Below are 20,182 nucleotides of genomic sequence, written 5' to 3' on the forward strand. Positions count from 1 at the left end.
AGACATGGTGGAGGAAGGTGCTCAGGTGCACTGTAAAGTTAAGAACCCTAGCAATATAAAATATGGTGTGGAAACTAAAGGAAGAAGTGGAGGTGAAGAGGTCCATGGATATAACCTGAGCAATTCTGCTGAATGTTGATTATAGACTTATTTATGAAGGTTGGGAACCTTAGGAAGGAGATGAAGAGTTAATTTTCAGAAATCAGAGGACCAGTTGAAAGAAGCCACAAGAATCCAAGTGGGAGGTCAATAAGTCCTGGCCAAGACTGTAGATATGAAATAAAAGGGCTACATTTAGTAGTTACGAAGGAAATAGCCATACAATCCAAAACCAAACACAACAACAAAATCCAACATCATAGAAGGAGGATCTAGAAAACAGTAGATAGAAAGGAATTAAAAATTGAAGATTTTGCTTCTCTGTTGAAAAAGTCACATGTAGAAGAATACTAAGTGAGAATATACAGAATCCCAGCAATTTCTAGAAGGGGGACCAAACATACTTACTGGCATTTTTTTTTTTTTTTCCTTCTGTCTCTGGAATGAAGAAGAAAGGGAATTTTTTTTTTCCATTTAATTTATTCCATTTAATCTGCAGGATCACAAGTGTGTGTTACTTAAAGTTATATAAAGCTAAAAGCACAATGTCCTAGTCCCCTCTGTCCAGAGTTCTTAGCAGTCTCTTTCCCCAGCATTGTCTAGCAACACCAGAGACAGAAGCTGCTGCCTGTGTGGTAACTAAACTCATGGACGTTGCGTTACTGAAGTTCAGATGGAATCTTAACTGTGGTTATGTTCTCTTGTGAATAAACCAGAACAGAAATGAATCATTTGTCTCCAGAAATTGTCATTCTGAGGCTGCTTTTGGAGATGCTGGCATGTGTACTAAGGCTCGAACAATCCTGCTTTGATTTGTCATGAAACCCTTGGTATTGGATTCTGAGAGAAAAGTACTGTGTGATTCAAATGAGTTTTTCATTTGAAAAAGAAGAGGCTATGTGTAGAGCTAACTTTTCTAATTATCATCAGTAGGTATTTCTCACCTAAGATGTATGCCGTAGTTTTATGACCTTGGAACTGCTCAGTATTTGTTTCAATATCCACACAACTTATTTCAATTGGATTTCCTAAATCTCAGAATGTGTAGCTGGGTTTTTTAATCATAGTTTTCTCTCACCTGGAGACTCTGGAAGAGGAAACGATCAGGTAGAAACACCTCCTTTCATAACTGTAATGAAGAGTGAAGTTAGAGAAGAAGTTGAAGTTATTTCAAGAGTACACAGCGAGGTGTTGACAGAGTCAGAAAAAACTAAAAAAAGAGATGAACTCTTTCAACTATGCTGTGTCATCCTTTCCTAGGGTAGGAGGTTCTAAACCATAGAAAAATAATGGGGACCCTGGTGATGATGGTGTATGCCTAAAATCCCAGCTACTCAGGAGACTAAAGCAGGAGGATCCCAAGTTCAAAGTCAGTCTGGGCAACTTAGTGAAACTCTGTCTCAAGATAAAATCATGAGGACTGGGGATGTGGCTCAGTGCTGGACCACTTGCCTAGCATGTGTGAGGCCTGGGCTTCAATCCCCAGCACTACACACAAACACACACACACACACACATACACACACACACACAAAATACCGATATCTATAATGACCATTTCATTTGCCAATAAATCAGATCTCATGTTGAATGTCTCATGCTATGCTTGCACATCTATTGCAAAAGCATTATTATAAAGTGTAAGCATTCTGATAATGATGGATAGCGCTTAATTGGGATGAAGGAAGAGATTTTCTAAAAGATAGTAATTGTTTAAGAAATAACACCTTTTCTTGATTTCCTGAGCAGACTTAATAAGAAAACAGTGACTCCCACTCCATCTTATTCCTGAGCAGACTTAATAAGAAAACAGTGACTCCCACTCCATCTTATTCCATGTTTTACTTGCTGAAGAGGCTGCATCCTCAGACCAGGGAAAAATTCCCAGGAAGTTTCTCAAATGTGAGTGGTAGGGAACAGAGAGGACAGAGGAAAGGGAACTTGACCAGCCCAGGAGCTATGGTCATTGGTTCAAGTGTAGGCCCACGTTTCTCCTGTCCGGAATGTCCTTTCCCCTGGCCTGGTCCTCTTCATCTTCTGGTGTCTCTCCTTATTAAACCTCTTGAACATTTGGCGTACATGGACTTTGGGTGTTTCTGTCTCTGCTTGTTCTTCTTACCTTCACATTTTCCTTCAGTATTCCCATCCACTGTCATGATTACAACTACTCAGACATTTTATCTGTAGCTCAGGTCCCTTTCCTGAAATTGAGACTCAAATATCCAACCACTTGCCCTGTCCTTCAGGCGTCCTCCTGCCAAACCCCTGCCAACCAGCCTCTTCACGGTTCCCCGGCTTCCCATTCTTTGCTCTCTGGGTCGGTTCATACCACCATCATCTCCTCATTCATCAAAACTAGAAACCCAAGAGTCTTCGTGGCTCCTCTTTTTCCATTTTTTGGTGTTTTCCACATCAAGCTCATTACCTGGAACTGCTAATTTTCCATCTTAAATATTTATTGAATCACCCATAATTCCCATCATGGCTGCCACTGTTGTAGTTCACCTGTGATGGTTCCCTCCTGCTTAGACAGCTGTACCGTTTAAGTGGCTTTTCTCCCACCACCCTGTCAGCCTCAGATCTACCTGATACACAACCCAGAGTCGATCTGCTGCTTGCAAAGCTTAAAATCCTCAACTGTTTCCCCACCTTGCAGATAAAGTACAAGACCGTCCCAACCTGCTTTCTCCCCCAATTCTACTATTTCCTGCCTCTCTCTGGTTCTGTCTCTGCTTCCTGTCTTAAATTTTGTTCTCTACCAACATATAACAGCGTGGAATTCTGCATATGGACTATATTATTTCCTTGGTGTTTCCTGTGTACTGTGCCTCCAAGTCCCTTCTCACTCTTCTTTCCGCCACCCCTTAGTCAACACAGGTGCGTCTTGTCCTCACCGACATCCCACTTCTCTTAGCCTATCAATACTCTGCATAGCCCAGTCAATGCTTTAACTGTGTGATTTTCCACTTTATATTTATATGAGCTTGTTTACCTATGTCTACATTTACCTTAATTTCACCTTTCACTTCTTCTGAAGAAGAGTAACTGAGCAGATTACGAATATCTTTTTTTACTTTCCCTCCCCACATCCAGACTTTGCCTATATTTTACCCCAAAATGAAGTTGACGTTTCAAAAGACCCAGTTATGGACTTGCATGGAGCATCACAGCATTTCTTCATTTCTCAATTTCCTGATCAGTCCTCTTACTATTTTCTGACTTTGCTTCTTGGTGATTTAAAAAAAAAAAAAAAATTCAAGAGTATATTTTATGTCATTTTTATTCAGTCACATATGTAAGACATGGATTTCCCAGGGTGGCCAGTTACCATGCCAGAAAAAGGTTTTAAAAAGCTGTATTTATCCACATTTCAGAAATATATATATATATATATATAATATATATATATAGAATATATATATATATATATATATATATATATTTTTTTTTTTTTTTCATATCAAGAAGTAGCACACTGGGTTTTGCTATCCCTAAAATACTACACATGCTATTTTCTCAGGAAGAAAAGTGAGGTTTATTTTTTGTTAATGAAATGACAAACAAGCCCAGCCAACTTGCCAGGCAGAATTAAATCGGAGCATCTTTGGCAGTAGGCTGCGTTGTTCCATCCATGCAAATGTTTTGCAAAAATTGAGCTTGAGCAACTTTTAATTTTTTGGCTAGAATCTTTTCAGGGTAAAGTGGAGACATTCAGGAGTTGGGGAAGTACTTACAAATTATAAACATTTCCAAAGACTGTTGAAATAAAGCTCATTATGATTCTAATCATTCAACTCAGGCCTTTCTTTGCACCCCCAACACAAGACCAGTCGTTGACCAACATGGATGTAAATGCAGTGGTAGAATTCAGATTTAAAAACATGGCTGGCAAAGCAACTCTAATTTGTATTCTCTCTACCCATGTTTTACAATACTATTTATTCACTGTCTCTGTTTGTTCCTCCTAGTATCAGAGAGAGAATAAACACACATGCCTTAAGGAATCAGTCTTGAAATAAAGATTCTTAAAAAGGACACACCAAAATGGAAAAAGACCCATAGGTACTTTCCATTTCATAAGTACACTGTTCAGTTTTTATTAAGGTATTGGAGATTGGCACACTTTTTCTGGACTGTGCCAGTTAGTGATATTTTAGCTTGTGAGAGGAATGTGTTCTCTTTGGTGAATAGTCACCTCTATTGCTGTAGCTCAGAAGCCTCCAGAGACATAACACAATAAGCGAGTGTGACCAGGCACGGTGGCACATTCCTGCAGTCTCAGCAGCTCAGGAGGCTGAGGCAGGAGGATCGCAAGTTCAAAGCCAGCCTTAGTGCTTAGTGAGGCCCTAAGAAACTAAGCAAGACCTGTCTTAAAACAAAATATAAAAAGGGCTGGGGATGTGGCTCAGTGGTTAAGTACCCCTGGGTTCAATCCCTGGTACAAAAAAAAAAAATTGTGGTTGTGTCCCAGTAAAATTTATCTACACATAAGTGAGCACATGGGTTGGACTCCCTGATTGTAGTTCACTGGTTCACCTAAGGCTGTCTCTGAACTTGCGATCCTCCTACCTCTGCCTCCCGAGCTGCTGGGATTGCAGGCATGTGCTACCATGCCTGGCCACACTCATTTCTTGTGTATGGTCTCTGGATTTTTATTTTAAAATCATGAAACTAAAGACTAATGTGTACTTCCATCATGAGTAAAATTTTAGGTTATATCAAAGACAAGCACTTGAATAATTTAAGGATTAGAAAAGGTTGAGACATTTTAAGATTTTTTTCATATTTTCGAAGTCTGCATTGGATTGGTTTTTAATAAGTAGGATACGGTTTTTATCTCTAGTACTTTTTAAAATTTGTCCAATTAAAAGAAAGAAAGAAAAAATCCTGTTTTATCTGAACATGGGCCAAGGGCAGGATGGATTTACTAGTATTTTCTATTCCTTAGCTCTGAGGTTTACATAAGCATAGTGTCCTGGTGAAGCTTTGGAAGTTCTTGTGAAGAGTAACTGACCATATGCCAGAAAAGGTGCTATTTCCACCAATTAAAAAATATTATTTTATGGAACTATGTGACCAACGTAGAGAATAGCAAGCTTAATTACAAAAGACTTGCATTATATTTGATGTTCCCTGAGTACAGGTACTGTGACTTACAGCTCTTTTATCTCTTTAAAAATTAATTATAACATAGTAGTGGCCATAATGAAATTTAAGCAGTAAAATGGAACTCACCCTCTGCCACCTGGCCCTCTTTCCCCAGTTCTGTTTCCCTTTCCTGGTGGAACAGATATTATTAGATCGATTTGGGGGTTTTTACACTTTTCCTATGTGTCTACTTATCTCTGTGTATGTTTAAAATGTAAATGGGACCATATTGTACTTAGGATTCTACAAGTTGTTTTCCCACTTAACCTGTGTGATATATACCCATTCCATGCTAGCAGATATAAACCTCCTTATTCTATTAAGGAATGCACTGCCCTTTAGATAATTGTTTCATATACCCCTCCACTCATAAGCACTATGGATTGTGCTGTCCTTATAGCAATATTCTAAAGATGTTTATATTAGTTAATTAAGGAGATAAAAACAGTCCTCCCTCCCATGGCGGGGAAATTAGCATCACTTTTATTAATCTAGTTTTACTTTTAAATGGTTCCCAAATGATTGTTGATGGCATTGTAGAGTTTTACAGCACTCTTCTTACAGTGATTTTTTTTGTATAACTGTGTATTTGTTATTATACAATCATTAAGGCCCATGTCTACCTCTGCATGCACATATATACATATACAGATTTATTTACTTCCAGGAGATGATTTAGATGACCAGGCTCAGAAGTAGAGATCTTTCTGACGTGCATCTGCCTTCTGTGACAATGGCATCCACACAGAGATAGTGTGCAGATATTGGGCCTCGAGAATATTCGCTATCGTATAATAATTGCTGCACACTTTGGGTCATAGCAACATAGAATGTCTTTAGTCTCGAATTTGCAGACACCTTTATGCCTTACCGTTCAGAAGCACCTATTTTTAAAATTTCAGAAATCACTTGCAGCCTTAGGCTCTGCAAGATCTTCCCATCTCCTCCAACTGTGTCAAACTATGACAAAAACAGGAGAAAACAAGGATAGACTATCCTTGTCACTCATGCTGGCTGAGAGATAAGCTGAGAGAGCGAGAATTGGGTGATGGAGGAGTAAATGCATCATCACTTGAAAAAGCACTCCTCTTCCCAGCTATATATAACTTTTCCATTGTAGCTGAGTAAGATTATTAATAGTAATAATAAAAACACCTTACACTTGTCTAGTGCCCTATAACTTACAGAATCCTCCTCGACTCTTAATTCAGTTCATCTTTTTGACAGTCTCATCAATTAGTCAGCATAGAGCTTATTATTTTCCCTTCCCTGTAGCTACTTCCTGTGACTCTTTTCAAACCCAGTACCACAGTTCAGAGATGTAGAAGAACTGTAGCCTTGAACACCACCCAAAAGGCACGACGTGAAGACATCGTGCTTTCTGATGTCTCAGGGTGTGCAAATTTGGGCTGTGGTCATCCTTCACTTGGAGAGAATACAAATTACTACAGCGAGCTTAGGTCACATAACTTAAAATTATTGAGGTCATGCTATTTTTTTTTTTTTTTTGGAACTAGAGGTACGTGACAGTATTAAAAATGGATAGTGTGGATTAATTCCAAACATTTATTCTCAGTTATGTCATAGAGTCGTTTGGATTCCATCCATCTCTCTAGTAAATTAGCCCCTGATAATCATAATTATGACCCTTAGGTGTCATAAGACAGTGAAATGCCTCCTAATTATTCAGAGGTGCTAATTTATGTCTCTTCTGTATGTCGGTTCAAGTATTTTACTGCCCTGCCATTCCTTGAAAATTGGTCACCTGCATATGTGAGATATACATAAGATCCAATTTTATGCATGGTAATATTTCTTTAGAAGAAAGTCCTATTCCTAGTGTTCAATAAATATGGTTGTATTATATGTAGATTTTCCCCTGACTTTGCATCTGATGTCAGTGGTCTTGAGTTGCTGGCTCATTAGCTCATTAGGTCCTGACTTAAGAAAAACAGTGTTAAGCCTCCTGCAGAGGAGCCAGAGCCTTCGGTGTTAGAGACATTACCTGATTTATTACAATGTATTATTACCTGTGTTTTATCAAGTAAGCCTGAGGGAGCAGAGGTGATTTGCTTGAAGTCACTCAGCCAAGTGGCAGAGAAGAAACACAATTTCATCTGCCCAAGTGAAGAACTTTGTCCATCAACCACGGTCATCCCAGAAACCAGTCTCTGGGAATTTGTGTTAGGAGGTTCTTCAGCCAGCCCTGTGCCTTGTCTCTTGTGGGTGTACTTAGCAGGTTTATTTCCCCCCTAAAGCTTGTCAGAGAAGGTGACATCAACCAACGAATCAGAGATTCAGAAAACCTGCTGTAATCCTGATATCAGTGCAAAGAGATAACGGCCCCCCTGCTACCTGGCCTTGCATCCATGTGGGGAGGCACAGAGGATGCATTGTGTTGTGGAGACAACTGTATCTACCCTGCAATGCGACGGCAGAGCAGGACCCTTCGTGATAGCTTTTTACCATATACGAGAATAGTAAGCCTTGAAAAGAAATGTGGATACAGCCATTCTCTATTTACTTGGGTACGAAATAGATTTTCTACCTTTGTCTGATGAAAGAACAAGAGACAACTCTTAACACTAGGCTTTATAGTCACCTCCTGCTTATTTTTCTCCCCTGTTCTAATCAGAAACCTGTTTTCTCTAAACAAACTGTCCTGATATTAACAAGTGACACAGAAAAGTCACTGCCTTAAACAGGCTTGTATGAAATGTGGCTCGAGATGTGAGGGACATCTCCGAGGAAGACCGGCCTTTGCCATTGATAATTATCTGTAAGGCACCAATGGTGTGTGGGAGGCAGGGTTGGGCCAGAGAAATCTAGAACATCAGGGCAGGCTCCACTTTTTCTTGAGATATTGCTGATGCAGAATGCAAATTTTCAGCTAAAAGAAAGCTGCTAACAAAGCAATCCTGAGCTCCTCCGTTCCGGAATATTAAAGAGAAATGTCTCCTGTATTTATTAAGCCACTTATAATTATTTCTGACATGTCGAGTGCACTGGGGATAGAGAGAATAGGAGAAGATTGGGGAAAGAATTTTTAATGCGATGTCAGTCTTCAAAGAATTGAACGAATGCCCCAGCAATGATCCTTCTCGAAGTCTGACACCACCACTTCATGAACCAAAAGAGAAAATATTGAAAGGAATTCTGTCAACATGCTAGGATGAGTGTGATTTTGAACAATCAAACATAATGGCAAGTTCAAGCTTGGTGTCACGCTTGGAATTCTGTGGAATTCTAAAACTTGGGAACAAAAGGGACATGTGAGGAATGTGGAGCAGTGGCTTAGGAGGTGGGGAGGTGGCAAGCTGGAGACTCTGGGTCAGTCTCCTCTGACCTTACTGGTGTGCACATGGTTTCATTAGGTTAAAAAAAAAAAAAAAAAAAAAAAAAAATCCCAGGAGTGAAACCGTCAAGGTTTCCTAAGAGAGGAATTTCCAGTTTCACCCCAGAAAAAAGGTAAGTTTGGCATTTGGAACATCTAAGAGCTTCTGAAGCATTGTCTCATTAAAATTTATGATCAGAATTAATTCACATTCATTTCATTAAGAATCAAATCACCTGGGTTGAATTTGTGTGTAGAATCATAAAAAGAGGATAATGAGAAATGATAGCAGGCCCATGGATTGGCCAGTGAGGGTCACTGGGTAGACTTGATCCTCTTCTCGTCAAAAAAAAAAAAAAAAAAAAAAAAAGAATTTCCATTTGGTGTTGGAAGATTTATTCTCTTGTATATGATGCGAAGTAAGTAGAATTCTTTTAAAAATATCTCAGGTTGAAGGATTTAAATGGCCTTCAATGAAACCTTCATATGTGGAAATTAGAAAAAAGATGAAACTTCCCCAGGAAAGTAAGAAACTGAAGAACACATTTTGATGATCTAAGAATGCTGGGGCAGGCGAAGAGGACCAGGGTGGGGGCAAAGTAGCCTCATTGACGGCAGCTACTATTGTTGGTTGAAGGTAATGATGAAGGCCATGAGTCTGGGATGGTGCTCAGGTGACTTAGAGATGGAAAACTGAGCACCAAGTAACTTCCCACGCAGCACCTGAAATGGTCCACTTCCGTTGCCACAGACAGTTCATCAGGCTGAGGACGAAAGCAGATGGCGTGGTTCAACCCCTCATGGTCCTCCTTCCCCATGTCCTCTCGGTTGCCCAATGCCCCAGCATCTCCTCTGGCTGCCTCTATTGTCTTTGTAGATAATTTGCAGTTGAGGATGCTGATCTCTTGATGTTGCTTGTCTCTCTCCTGGTCTTTCCATTTCCCTTCCCGTAATTGAATTGCTATCAGGGAATCTAATTTCTTTCTAACACATCAGCCACCTTCTACCGTCCTCAGCTTTGAGCCCTAGCACTGCTGTGTGTGACCTTTGGCAGGTGGCTCTCTCTGAAGTGCACTGTTCTCATCTAGACACTAGAAGCTGAGTATTGTTGAGATCTTCGTTCAGAATGAGAGTCTTCTGGTTTATGAGGTCATGAGTCCCTTCTGTCTAAGGAGAGGCCTGAATGTTGATGGAGAGGAATTTGTGCAGATGCAGTTGCAGGATTAAAATTGAGACTTCATGTGCCTTGTCACCAGTCCTTTTCCTGTCTGCTTTCTATATTCCAACAGAGACTGCACATCAACCCGTTAGTTCTTCACCAAGGTGCTATTTTGTACATCAAGACTTCTTTTCCCTCAATTTGTCCAAAAAAAAAGTCTAGTCTTGAAGTTTCCAGGAAATGAAACAGGGTCCTTTCACTGCTAGCCCCTTGGGGACCATTAAGTGGTTCTCTAGTCCCGTGATACCCAGTCCACAAAAAGGCACTTCAGTGCATCTTGGGAGATTGACCTGGAATAGCTTCTCTGTGGTCATCCTTCTGGGTACCTGGCCTTTTCATGCTCTGTTGATGACTTCCATTTTATTTTGTTTTGTTTTGTTTTGTTTTTAGTTTTTCAGTGCTGGGAATGGAACCAAGGGCCTTGTGCTTGCTGAGCAAGTGCTGTACCACTCAGCCACAGTCCCAGCCCTGATGATGTCCATTTTAGAACTGAAGGGAAAAATTTTATTTTTCAGTCCATCCTATTTCCTTTGTATGGCACTTACCAAAGAGCTACATGCAAGTGAGCAGCCAGCCATCTTCTCCTCTTACTACCCCTTTGGGATAGAAATTTCTATTTTGGGTTCCCAAGCCGCTAAGTCACCCATGCTAGCCTCAAAGAGTTGAGACTTCAGCATAAACCTAAGTAAACGCTTAGAATCTTGAGAGGGGAAGAGGGCAAAGGAAGAAACAGATAAGCAAAATGTTCGAACAGTTTTCCTCATATCCAATTGCACAGTGGTTAAAATCGCTTCACTGCTATCCAGGTCAATTGAATTTGCATAATTGAGAAACCTGGATTATGGTATAAAAAACAATTAAGCCAGCAATCTTTTTATGCCACTTAAAACCTTACCCTATGGAAAAATGCTTGTTAGATGGGAATTTGACAACTTCATAACTTCAGATGACTCTTTGGGTGGGTCTGTCAGATTCTGTAATTTGCTTATGTTCTTACAAAATACAGAGGAAGAAAATTATATGTAAAGATGTGTGAGAGTAAAAATTTAAAGCCAAGTTGTTCCTGTACTGGAAGGATTTCCTGTAGCTACAACTGATTTTTTTTCTAAAATCTGTATTAAATATTTTTGTACCACAATGAGAATTTTAATTGGTAGTGCTTAGTTACAGCTGGAGGCGAGTCTACATAAACTAAATGTGATAATAATAGTAGCATATATTTATCAAGGGCTTGCTGTGTGGCATGCACTGAGTTAAGCTTTTTGTGTGGATTGATTTATTTAATCCTCACAACCCTAATTAGTAGAACTATTTTATTTTCATTTTACAGACAAGGACACTAAGTCACAGGGAAATAAAATAATAATTTAATTTTCAAAAGATAACCTCAGGGTTTGGCCTCAGGAAGCTGTAGGACTACCTTTGGGTACGGGCTGTTCTCAGAGTTCTTATTCCATCATGTTTATTCCTATAGCTCCTCTCTTATTTGATATTCTTCACATGCATGAACATCTAAAAATTTAAATTTTAAAGGTATGAATGATACCCTGAAATGACGCTCATGAATACATTTTCTTTTCCAAATGTATCTAACTTAATCTGAAGAAGGAGACACTTGTTCAATATAGAAGACAATGCCAGGGAGTGAGAAATATGGAAATGAGCCTGGCGGGCAGAACAGTTCAACAGAGAGCAAAGTTCCATTCCAGGCATATTGATTTCCCTCAGACAGGAAGGTAAAAGCCAGTGTAGAGAAACCACCACCTCATTTAAATCTTTCTGCATCGTGTTCTATTGGTTTGGTTTTATCAGATGGCACATTGCCCTATAACACAAGGACAGAGGTACTGGAGAGTCTTGCAGTCAAATCCCAGCTCTCTGTCTTATTAGCTGCATGATCCAGGGCAAATTACTTGCTCTCTCTGTGATTCTCTTTCCTCATCTGCAAAATGAAGGTAAGAGTACCTCTCTTACAGGGTTGTTGCAGGATTGGATGAATCCATGTATACAAGGATTTGGAACAGTGCCTGCCATATTGTTGAGTACCACAGCTAAAAGTACATAGTTGGCAGTCTCCTCCACACCCTTATCATCGTGAGGTGCTTGAAACCAGTGACAACCCATATGGATTTCCATATGGGAAAAGACAATATAAGATTCCACTCGTCTTAGATGAACTTTGGCAAATAAAGCAATTCTTAGATCACCCAGAATTCTTTTGCTTTATAATTTGAGTGGTAATTTAAAACTAATCAACCCATGTGTTGCCATGGACAGTCTGAAGTTGGAATTTTGCACCCAGCAGAAAGGGATTTAACATATAAATTGCATGATTATCAAACTGAAACAGAGAGACTGGACACCTATCTTGAAAATCTGAAGCTGTGGATGTCAGAAGATGAGAGACAGTTCTGTCTGTAAAGCCCAAGTGATTAGGTAGCCTGGGGTGTGGAGTATGATCTTGCTGATTTATCTTTGGGTGATATTGGTATTAGTGGGTGTGTCTTGTAGATTGTAGTTCTGATAGATTCCCACACATTTCAATCCTCACTCCTGCTCTTTTCAAAGAATCTGACTGGATTCTGTTGAAGCCCTTCAAGGGTGTTGAAGGTGTTGAGGGGGGCTTTATTCCTTCAAGACAGTTTGGTCTAACTTTGCCAGCTCACCAAAGGGGAAGGCTGGCAAAATTCCAAAGGTGATTAATGTTGTATCTGTTATTTCACAGGGTGGAGTCTGTTTGGGTGCATGGAAGGGAAGCCTATAATTTCATAGCTATTAGTAGAACATTTCTGCAAAGCTCTTTTTATTGTAAAAATTGGTTGAAAGAACCTCAACATTCAGGATGATTCGAGGGCACTATACTGTCGCCAGAGTAGAACCTGCCCCTGATTGGCACTAACCCCAGACGGTGCAAATTGGAAGGGTGTAAATATTTCCTCCAAAGTGTTGATTACCTCTTGCCTTCCCCGCTTTTTTGAGGTTGAAACTATCTTTTCTAATATCTGAACTCTGAAGATTTTTCTCCATGAATATGAATAGAGTTGTAAACCTAAGCTAGAAAGAACTAGACTAGTTAGGAAAAAAGTATTGCATTTTAAAATTGTGCCACCACTCTGTCGTTTAGGGAGAGTGGCAGGTTAAACCGAAGGTTGAGTAATCAATTTCTTCAATACCCATGTCTGTCGTCCCTGCGAAATGTACCTGTTTTTTCTTGGAGTTGCATCCTAAGTGACTGTCCTGTAAACACATCAGAACCTCAATCACGTCGCGCTTCTCTGTCGTCATGGGTCATTTTTGTTAAATGCTTAGTAATGTCCTTGCACTTGTGTAATTAGGTGAAGCAGCTCCACCCGAGCGTCCATGGGTCAGCTATGTGGACTCTAGCTGCCAAAGGCGCTTCTCCTTCTGAACAGAGCGCTTTGCTCAGCCAGTGTAGACATGGCCTGATAAACAATGGAACTTCTCCCTTGAGAACTGGAGTTCGGATTGATCTGATTCTTTAACTCAGGAATGTGCACAGGTTTGATGAGTGGTTAAAACGGCTGCGTTCTAGTAAAATGGGAGCCTAAATTGACAGTAATGTGAAGAGTAGCATAATTTATAATGAACTTGAAAGGCGGTAGCACTCGCTGTTGGGAAAGCTAATCAAGAGACTATCAAATCAAAGTTTCCACGTGAGCTTAAGTATCTGTGGCAGGGAGGCTGTTCTGGCAGGTTTAGAGCTGTCAGGTCTTAACACCAAACCTGTCAGAGAGCAACGTGTCACTTAACCAAGATGTCACATATATTGTGAGAAACAACCTGCTTTGTGTTTTCCTCCCTAGGATTTTTTACTATGAAAAGTGAACGTAAAAGGAATTTTTCTTTTAACACTGAATTTTTATTTTGCAGATTCTCAGACTGATGGAGTAAGTGACGAAGTGGGTTACCAGCTGTAGCTACTCCACTCAGCGCAGAATGACTGCAGGGAATATATTCAGACATGCCCAGAGAAGTCTGCCCAGGGTGAAACAAATACCTTTGAGGTTTAAATAAGGTGTGTGGAGGATGCTGGAAACTTGACTCTGTGGTGGTTTTTCTTTATTTTTTATTTTTGCATTTATGTTTGTCAAGGAAGGTGGGAAAATGGGTGACTTCTGCCTGTTCTTCCAGGACTTTTAATGCGATTAAACAGCCCCCACCCCCCGCCAGACTCAGGAGATTGAGGCAGGAGGATAGCAAATTTGAGGCCAGCCTGGGTAATTTAGCCAGAACCTGTCTCAAAATTAAAAAAATAAATAAATAAATAAAGGAGGGGGAATGGTTGGAAATGTAGCTTAGGGTAGAGAGAGTGCCCTGCGTTCAATCCCCAGCACCCACTCCCCCACCAAAAAAAACTCACACTCCCAAGTCTAACCCACCCTCTCTCCTAGGATTGGATATACTCTAATCAAGTCCCTCCAAGTACCTCTATCTTACCAAGTTTTAATTTTAAAATCATGATCGTGGTTTTCATGTTGGAAAAGGATTTCGATTTTGGAGATGCTTTAAGGTTGGGATTTGAACTTTGATAGGTTTTACCATTTGTTGATTTCCTTAGAAAAAAAATAAATACTAGTTGTAATGTATGAGTTAGCTGCAAGAGACCTAAGGAAATTGCATTCAAATCATGTTTTAAAAATAGATTTTCACATTATCTTTAAACAGTGGTTAAGTGGCTCAGAAAAATCAAGCAACATTAACGTCTTCAGAAATTACAAACCACATTTCCTTACAGGATGAAGTTGTGCTTAGTAGCCTATGCTTAATTCGTTCATTGAGAAACTACACAATTTTTGTTGCTATATTTTATTAGAAAGGAAGGAGAGACTGTTTCTACAGGTGTCATAGAAAAATCAATACTGAGCCACGGATTATTGGATCCCATAGAACCATGGAGACTTGGCAGTGAAATTCTTCCAAAGGTGAGTAGGGGCATTGATTTTCCTTCTCATGCCTGAAGAAATATGACACAAGGATCAGGGGCTAAATTTAGATTGGAAACAAGTGTGATTGGAAACTATAATCTTCAAAAACTAGAAATAATATTTCCAAATAAATGAGAGATTGTAATTGAAATTTGAGCATATAAAATTATTTATTTCTCTTAGATTTCCATCTTTGTGTTTAAATTTTCTTGGATACTTTTGGGGGAAAAAGGATTCCTTAGGACTGACACTTTATCCATAATTCAGATTCAATCACTTCCTTGTAACATACCTGTGCTATACAATATAAAGCAGTCTCTCAAACCCATAACTGAGAATACAATAACCCTCTAGTTTCTGGAAAAGACACACAGCTTATTTATGCAATCTCATTTAAAGGTGTGAGTCTATCACTAACCTTCCTTATTTAACCTATATAATTTTCCAACTAGTTTGTCCTGTAATTTTGCACTTGCGTGTTTGTGTACTTATTTTACAGCTTCTTCTAGGTTTTTCAGAGCTGAAAAACTCTACCTTGTGTCTGATGGTCTGACTGCATGACTTAGCATTCCATCCATGTAGGCAGATGGTGTTCCTAGGTTGGAAAGTGTAAATCCCATGGGAAGTCAGCTGAGGAACATTTTCTGCATCTCTCGTCCGACATTACGAGACCTCTGCAAGTCCATCTCTCTAAAGGTAAGAGATTTACTGTGAGTTGGCAACCAGAAGTAGTCGATGTGATATGCTAATGGATCGTGCTTGAATGTGTGTAGTCTTGCAAACCATCATGGAGAGTACGGAAACTGTTTTATGAACAAAAGAATAATTGGAGCAATTTGAGTTACTTGCACACTCTATAGCATACTCATCTGTCCCCAGGGAGTATTTGGTTTTTCTACCCTGGGACCCACATTCCGTAGTATTGTTTTCCTCATGTGAAGTGAGGTGGTAAATTGGTCATTTTATAATGAATTTGAGCAGGGTAGATGATTAAGGAAGATAATTCAGGTTTTCAAAGTAGAAAATAACTGAATTACTATTTTTCTTTGTCTAGAGATAGATAGAATTTGAGTTATAGTAATCTGCAGGTCAGAAATTGATCATAAGAAAGTTAAAAAGTAAAATGCTAGTAAGTTCATGGCAATGCACATAATGACCTTAGTATTGGCTTTTTCTTTTTCTTGGTCAGCGGAAAATTCTTATTCTTTTTTCCTTAACCTGGACTTTCGGACTGGCTGAGAAAACAAAACTTGTTTACAATTTGTACTCTGGATACCAAGTTAATACCCTGACTCTGACCCAAAGAAAGGGTTCTATAAACAAATACTGTGTGCTGTGAAGATGCTACTACTTTATTAATAAAATAATTGGAAGGTGCAAGATTTGGGATTTCCCATCTGATGAGGTAAGATTTTATCACATCCCATGAGATTACACTTCATTTGATCATTATTCCATTCCCAAGGAAGTTTACATCCCTCAATGTGATACAGAGCATGACAACATCATGACTTTTCCATTGTCTAAACTGTGACCAATTTGAAATGTTTAAAGTTGGGCTATATAATGACTTATTTCTATGGAAATCAAAATTATTTTTACTCTCTCTATCCTTTGCAGCCTAGAAAACTGTAACTCAGTATATCATGCAATGTACTTAAAGTTTAAATTATATACATCATAATTCTTATGAGGGTAAAAGCATGCTTTCCACTCTTTGCAAGGTCTCACTTCTGATGTGTGAATTCTTAAATGTGAACAAACCAAAGACAATAGCATACATTCAAGTTTTCTAAAGTAAAACGGGAGATAAAGATTTTTGTGGTAAGTGGCAGCTTTGTGTTTACTGTTGTGAGAATATAATGTCTGCATGAAAAGAAAAAAGTACAAAAGCCAACAAATGGGCAAGTTGCTAGAGGGACTGACTGTTAGTGAGGTGCCTGTGGATACACTTTGTTGATGCTCAGAATACAGCCCTCTTGGGTACATATACTATAATCCATCAAAATGGAGGTAGTGTTTTCGACATTGCTACCCTGTATATTTAAACTAAAATACGTATTATCCATGTCTGAGCAAACATGATGTAGCTCTTCTGATTTTAGGTTAAGTAGATCTTATGATTTTCCTAAAACATTGCAAAGATGAGTATCTACGAGATAATTTGTGATGTGTAAACTATGACTTTCTGAGGGGAAAATGGCAACTAATCCAGGCATAATTATCTTGCGTGTGAGAATTGTCTGTGGTGCCAACTTTGTGTCATGCACAGTGTCTGACTCATTAGCGTTTTCTTTGCTTGCTTCTGCGTGTGATCCTCTGGTTCTTTCTAGATCCATCTCTCTTCCGTTTCCCCTTGGCTTCTCTATTGTGTTCCAGTTGGCAGTTAAAGAACAGCAGCAGCAATAAGACCACCTGGCTACCTTTTCCCAGCACCACTGACTGGGAGTTAAGCTGACTAACATTTTGAAAGCCCAGCCCATTTCGTTCTCAGCAGGACAGCAGGTGAAAGCATTTCTGTATTAAAATATACACTTGGTTTCTTCAGCTTCTTGGTCTAATTTTTCTTGTTTGCCAGCTGGGGGGAGAAATGAAAGTAGGTTGGGGATCAAATGCCTGGGGTATTTAATCAACTGCCCAGCAATTTCTGATTATAGGATGCAGAAATTTCACTTTCGAGGATTACTGTGGTGGATTTTGTCAACTCAAATAGGTGTCCCCTTCCACCCAGCATGTTACTGGACTACTTCCTAGTACAGCCTACACAGGATGTAGAGGAAGAATTCCAAATCCTTTTAATAGTAACTCCTGGGTTATTAGAAACCACATATGCAAGGTAGAAATTCCAATCAAGTATATGTGTTTGTGGAGTCCCTCAAATGGTGCATTTTACATGGCTTTGTTTTCTTCTCTTGGAACAAGAAATTGAGACTTAATTTTACTGTGTTCTATTAATTTGACTACTGATTCCTAAGTGATAAGTCTATACCTTCATACACACTGAATGAAACTCACTTAACCAAGCAAATAAATCATATCACTATATTGATCCTTGACCTTTTGCTCTTTCATTCTGCCATATTGGATGGCTTTTTCTTAAGTCCATAGAGATGAAAACTTGACATGGTGGGGGGAAAGCATTAAATCTCGCCAAGCAACAGCAGGCTGTGAGATGTGTCTCTGGAGGGAGTTTTCCCTGAAAATGATGAAATTGGGTTGAGTAATATCAGTTTGTATTCATACTAAGTATATTTTTAAGGAAGCTTGGATCCCTATACAGGAGTCATCTAGGATGAATGAATGTAATACAGTTATATTTACAGTGGGAAGATCAACTTTCTGAGATATGTCTGATTCCTGTGCTAATAAGATAGCTCATTTCATGAATGAATCAAAACCTACCTCCGCTGATGTCCACATGTACATCTATTGAAACAAATTTTGCATGATCTCTTTTCTCACTGGAGTTAGAGCCTGTGTGTGCGCCATCTTACCATGGAGCTTTGACTCTGGTGGGTTTTGTTTCACATTCTGTGACTATTTTATAGATATGAGTTATCAATTGCATCAAACATTAACAGAGAGTACATGGAAAATAAAATATTTTTTCTTTGAAGTTTTAAGAAAAATTTGAATGCTTGAAGGCCAGTAGATGCCCACATGATGACTATCTCTGGAATCTTCTTAAGGGCATATGGTCCTTTCTGTTTTAGCAGTTAGACAAATTTTTTAGCCAATTTTTCCAGTTTGACAAAGATTTTCTATTTATAAATGTTCCTCTTGGGGTCCACAAGGAATCTTGGATACTCATTTATTTTCTAAAGAAAGATTCAAGATCAATAAGCTCAAAATATTCCCAAGTTACTTCTCTGCTTAACTATAGCAACAAAGCTGTGAATTTAGCCTATTTCATTCAGGCATTGAACAGTGCCTTCTACTGCATTTTAGTGTACTAAATGGCCTCCTCGTAGTCTGTAGCATGAAGCCTCACATTTGTGCTTTTGGAATTTCAAAGCATTTTTATAGAATAGTCTTGGATAAAGGCAGGCTTTCAAAGGCACACAGATGATTCTTAGTTTCTTTTATTAATTCGTTAAATAAAAATACTGGAGACTAAGACAACTTCCTTTTGCTTTTGGATCATATATTTGCATAAAATGTCAATCATCACAGAATTTTTATGAGGAGAAAGAGGAGGAGGCAGTCATCCTTCAGCTCTGTGGCTCTTAGGGGTTCACTGGGCTGACAAGCTATGATACCCTTATAACTAAAATGATGGACCATTGCTCTTTAAAGTGGCCATAAGAGGACTCTTTTCTTTATGCCACACTGATCTTTACATATGAATGTCAGTGATCCATCATCCAAGTCAAATACCTACATACACACCTTCAAATGTGCATCTGTGTCCAAACTTAGTCAACTAATGAGAATGACGAAAGCAAGGGAATAAAGATTCTTCAGGCTCTGGAGATAACAAAGCATGACCACTTTTAATTTGAAGCTTTGGGTTTTAGCTTAGAAATTCACTCACATTTTGCATTCTATTCTATTATGTAGCATTATTGCTTTATTATTTTAAAAAGTCTTAATTGACTTACCTTTGAGTACAGTTGATATGTGAGATGTGTGTACCAGGTTTGCCCTTTCATGACTCTGAGAGAACATTTATTGAGCTTCTGTCGTGTACCAGGCACTATTTAAACCCCTTTCCCCAACACACTCATAGATCTTAGAAATACACGGTTGTGGCACATGAATTGGTAATAGATAAGTGAGCTGTAAATTACCAGAAGTAGTTAATATTGTACACATTTCGCCATCCAGAGGTAGCAAAACGATGGTCAGTTAGAATTGAGAAGGATGGTCCATCAGAATTTGTAAATTTTTGTTGAACTTAAAGCAGTTCTTTCAGGCTTAAGAAGGTTTCACGTTTCATTGCCTGCTTTTTTAGAGCTATGAGAAGTTCTTTTTCATTTCTACCTTTGACAGACGTTTCCACACTTTAAAATTTCACTTCCATTTCCATGCCCCCCTTCTCATCTTTTCTGAATATAAAGTGCTTCACCTTTTCCCCCTTTTGTATACCTGGTGTGCATTAAACCAGAAAATTAAGGGGATCTGGGGGGCTCTGGCTTCCTTTTATGGGGTCTAGAATACTGTTGTGTGTGTATGTAGTGGGATATGAAGAAATTATTGCTACTCTTTTGGTGCAAAAATGTAGTGTTCAAACTGGAATTGACTTAACCATTTTGAATTTCTGCTCTGCTGCTCATTAGCTGTGTAACGTTTCTACGTTTGCTTCTTCATCTGGGAAAGGAGGAGTCATCTCACCCACCCTTACAGGATGGCTATAAAGATTAAAAATGGGATGGTGATCCTAAAGTACATTGCTTAGCATATGATTAAAGGTCAATAAATGTCAGCAATGATGTT

The 20,182-nt window shown here is 39.0% G+C and overlaps 1 long non-coding RNA gene across 12 annotated transcripts in view; it reads left to right on the forward strand.

The window, feature by feature from the left end:
* Nucleotides 1–20,182, forward strand: part of LOC124982350 (uncharacterized) — a 95,746-nt gene that overhangs the window by 14,369 nt on the left and 61,195 nt on the right. For 6 of the 12 annotated variants that reach the window (XR_007108258.1, XR_007108262.1, XR_007108256.1 and 3 more), the window contains 4 exons: nt 13,692–14,743; nt 15,246–15,442; nt 15,936–16,151; nt 16,367–17,251. This is a non-coding gene — a long non-coding RNA (uncharacterized LOC124982350). The remainder of the gene's footprint in view (nt 1–13,691; nt 14,744–15,245; nt 15,443–15,935; nt 16,152–16,366; nt 17,252–20,182) is intronic. The other 6 variants (XR_007108263.1, XR_007108264.1, XR_007108265.1 and 3 more) reach the window with 6 other exon arrangements.

This window comes from Sciurus carolinensis, chromosome 4 (assembly GCF_902686445.1).
Source record: "Sciurus carolinensis chromosome 4, mSciCar1.2, whole genome shotgun sequence".
In the NCBI taxonomy this organism is placed as follows: Eukaryota; Metazoa; Chordata; class Mammalia; order Rodentia; family Sciuridae; genus Sciurus; species Sciurus carolinensis.